Here is a 4,707-nt window from a genome sequence, read left to right as displayed (position 1 = left end):
AATGGGTATATGATGACTTGTCGTCACAACACCAAACTTAAATCTTGCTTGTCCCCAAGCAAGCATCAAAACTAAGAGAAAATGAAATGAACAAGGAAAGCAATTATATCCTTATTAGGCATGTAGCAGAACTTGATTTATGGAGTTTTTATGCAGACAATGACAACCCAAGTTATTGTTTGCTGTTACATAATATACACCTTTCCTCAAAGGCTTACTAAACTTGCTGTTATAAGGTTTACTCTTTAATTGCTCCCTTGCTAACTTTTCTTTTCTCATGTTGCTTAACAAGCTTATTATTCTTTTGGAGGCTTTGTGTCTAATGTTGCAGTAGTAGCCTTTGGCTTTATTTTTACTCAACATCTTTCCACTATAGACACGTGGCTCACTATTTCTTCCTAGGATCATTGATGCCCAGCATCTCTTTGGATAACTAAATGTTCTGTATCTAAGTTGCTCTTTATTGTGGACTTTCAATTGGCCATCCCAAATCAGTTGATCTAAGTGACCGGGTTTTAAAATACCCCTTAGAATTTACTTATCCAAGCATATCCTAGTACAAGAACACCACAGGCATATGTCCTAGGGTCCAAGATATTGGTGTCCAACCTTTATTCTTTGTTTTTCTTGCCACAATAGCTTTTTCTTCTTCCTTTTCTTTCTATTTTAATTTTTTTGTTCTCAAGGGCTTTTTCTTTATTGATAGGAACCTTTATAACAGCAAGCTAGCTCACACTTCAATGAAAATGATACTATGCAGCAGTTATTTCATGAGTTATGCATTTAATCAAACACATACACCACCATTAACTTCCATTCTAACTTATGCAACATTAGATATTTACTTTCCAATTCAAACAATTCTCTTTTATTCAAGCATATGGGAAACAAAACAAAATTCAACTCAGTTATGGATGACAAGCAATATGCAGATTTAGCATACTTAATCAAACAACTTCACTTGCAACTAGATAAACACTATAGCAGGATACACTATGGTTTCCAGATTCAAAACACTTCACAGCAACAAGGATTAAGTTTAGATACAACCTTTGAAGTTGCAGCCCTTTGATTCTTCCTGCTGCTGTGTTTTCTTTGAGTTAAGATGCATAATATCTCCAATTGTTGACTCATGTCCTGCATAATTCTCAAAGTTGCTTACTTCTCAAGCCCTTAAGTGCATGGTTAGTATGCATAAATTGAGTGTGGCTCTTGGATTTATTTTGGTGTGGGAAGACCAAACTTAATTGTTTGCCACTGCCTCTGATGCAACAAGTTAACTATATGTGAAACCTTGTGTCCTTGCTAAAGGTTAATGAAATTAAAGCTAGAAAGTAGTTAAATAGTTGGATAATTTGTTTGATTGCTTAGAGCTAGCATCATGCAAGAGGTGAGAATGTGTTTTTAAATGAGATTTTTGGTGGAACACCAAACTTAGAATCTTTCATTCTCCCTTAAATTGTTTTGATGTGCAACACCAAACTTAGCTCCTTGCAATCCATACCAATTATTCAACATTTTGATTGAAAAAGCTATGAAAAGAAAACTACCTCAAGTTGGGTTGCCTCCCAACAAGCGCTCTTTTATTGTCACTAGCTTGACATCTTCTGTTTTTACTTCAGGAAGGATTTAGATTCTGAACCTCTTTTTCCTTGTCCCATTGTCCTCCTAGGTATAGCTTTGCTCTGTGACCATTGGCTGTGAATCGACTCTTTGTTGCTTCGTCTAGCAATTCAATACTCCCATAAGGAAAGACCTTAGTTACCAGATATGGACCAGTCCACTTAGATTTAAGCTTGCCAGGGAATATCTTAAGTCGTGAGTTGTACAAGAGTACTTGTTGCCCAGGTTTGAATTCTTTCTTCAAGATCTTCCTGTCATGCCACCTCTTGGCTTTCTCCTTGTATATCTTGGTATTTTCATAGGCTTCTAGCCTAAATTCATCCAGCTCATTTAGCTGCAACAACCTTTTCTCCCCTGCTGCTTTAGAGTCTAGGTTTAGAAGTTTAGTAGCCCAAAAAGGCTTTGTGTTCAAGCTCTACAGGGAGATGACAAGATTTGCCATATAATAGCTGAAAGGGGGACTTCCCAATGGGAGTTTTGAAAGCAGTCCTGTACGCCCAGAGTGTATTTTCCAATTTCCTAGCCTAATCCTTTCTTGTGCTTCCTACTATTTTCTCTAGGATTTTCTTCAATTTTCTGTTTGCTAATTCAGCCTGCCCATTAGTCTGAGGGTGATATGGTGTGGCTACTTTATGAATAACTCCATATTTATGAAGAAGTTTCTCCATTTGTTTGTTACAAAAATGACCACCACCATCACTAATAAGACCCTTGGGTACTCCATATCTAGTGAAAATGTGCTTCTTGAGGAATTGAAGGACAATTTGTGCATCACAGGTAGTTGTGGTTATGGCTTCCACCCACTTTGAAATATACTCCACTGCTACCAAGATGTATCTGAAAGAATAGGAACGGGGAAAGGGTCCCATGAAATCAATGCCCCATAGATCAAATAATTCTAATTCCAAAATGAAATTCTGCGGCATTTCATCCCTTCTTGTCAATCCTCCTGCTCTCTGGCATTCATTACATTGGTGGACAAACTCTCTGGCATCTTTGAAGATAGTTGGCCAATAGAAACCACTTTGCAATATCTTTGCAGCTGTTCTTTCTGGACCAAAATGTCCACCATAAGCTGAGCCATGACAATGCCACAATATATCTCTTATTTCACTCTCAGGGACACATCTAATTATTCCATCAGAACATCTTTTAAATAGATAAGGTTCATCCCACAAGAACTTTCTTGCTTTATTGATTAGCTTCTTCACTTGTTGCTTAGTGAGTTCTTGAGGTATCTTCCTCCCCACTTTGTAGTTTGCTATGTCAGCGAACCATGGTGTTTGTTGAACCAGCAGAAGGTGTTCATCTGGGAAGCTTTCATTCACAGGTTGTGAGGCTTCTTGAATTGTTTCTAGTGGCAACCTTGACAAATGGTCAGCAACTCGGTTTTCAGTGCCTTTTCTATCCCTTACCTCAATGTCAAACTCCTGTAGAAGTAGTATCCACCTGAAAAGTCTTGGTTTAGCATCCTGCTTTGACATCAAATACTTGAGGGCAGCATGGTCAGTATAAACCACAATTTTGGATCCTATCAAGTATGATCTAAACTTATCAAACGCATAAACTACAGCTAACAATTCCTTCTCTATTGTGGTGTAATTTTTTTGAGCCTCATTCAACACCTTACTTGCATAATATATGACATGATGCAAGTTTCCCTTTTTTGTCCAAGTACAGCACCAATTGCAATATCACTTGCATCACACATAAGTTCAAAAGGTAATTCCCAATCTGGAGGTGTGATAATTGGTGCTGTTGTGAGTTTGTGTTTTAAAGTTTCAAAGGCGTGCTGGCAGTTTTCATCAAAGACAAAAGGATTATCAATCATTAACAGATTACTCAAAGGTTTGGCTATTTTAGAAAAATCCTTGATAAACCTTCTATAAAATCCTGCATGTCCCAAGAAACTTCTAACAGATTTCACATTAGTTGGTGGGGGAAGCTTCTCTATAATTTCCACCTTTGCCTTGTCAACTTCTATCCATTTTCTTGAAACTTTGTGACCAAGAACAATCCCCTCAGGCACCATGAAATGGCACTTTTCCTAGTTTAAAACCAAATTAGTTTGTTTCAAAACAAGAGTTAGATGTCTCAGGCAAGTATTGAAATTGTCACCAAAAACAGAAAAATCGTCCATGAAAACCTCTAAAAACTTTTCGACCATATCTGAAAAAATGAAAAGCATACAACTTTGAAAAGTGGCTGGGGCATTGCATAGTCCAAATGGCATTCTTCTATAAGCGAAAACTCCAAATGGACATGTGAATGAAGTATTTTCTTGGTCCTGTGGATCTACCACTATCTGATTGTACCCAGAATAGCCATCCAGGAAGCAATAGTAAGCATGGCCGGCCAATCTTTCAAGCATCTGGTCAATGAAAGGAAGTGGGAAATGATCTTTGCGTGTGGCATCATTCAGCCTCCTATAGTCAATACACATCCTCCATCCTGTCACAGTTCTTGTGGGGATGAGTTCATTTTTTTCATTAACAATGACTGTCATTCCATCCTTCTTTGGTACCACTTGGACTGGGCTTATCCATGAGCTATCAGAGATAGGATATATTATCCCTGCATTCCACAATTTCATTACTTCCTTCTGGACAACTTCCTTCATTGCAGGATTTAACCTTCTCTGAGATTGAACTACTGCTTTGAAATTGTCCTCCAAGAGGATTTTATGCATACACACTGCAGGGCTAATGCCTTTCAGATCATCAATGGTCCAACCTAAAGCATCCTTGTGAGCTCTGAGTACATCAAGAAGCTCTCCTTCTTCTTTCTTTGTCAGGGATGAATTGATGATCACTGGGAAGCTCTCTGATGTGCCAAGGAAAGCATATTTGAGATGGGTAGGTAATGGCTTCAGTTCTTGTTTTTGCACTTCTTCCTTCTTGCTTGGTTCCACCTTCTTGTCAATAGAGATCTCAGCTGCGTGTTCCTCTACTGTTTCTTGATTAATTTCTTCTTCTTGCTCATGCTGATTAGTATCTAACATTTCTTCCACCAGGCTCTCTATCATATCCACTCTCAGGTAATCTTCTTGCTCGGGAGGGTGTTGCATTGACTTGAAAACATTTA

Source organism: Arachis hypogaea, chromosome 4 (genome assembly GCF_003086295.3).
Source record: "Arachis hypogaea cultivar Tifrunner chromosome 4, arahy.Tifrunner.gnm2.J5K5, whole genome shotgun sequence".
Lineage (NCBI taxonomy): Eukaryota > Viridiplantae > Streptophyta > Magnoliopsida > Fabales > Fabaceae > Arachis > Arachis hypogaea.
This window is presented reverse-complemented; position numbering follows the sequence as displayed.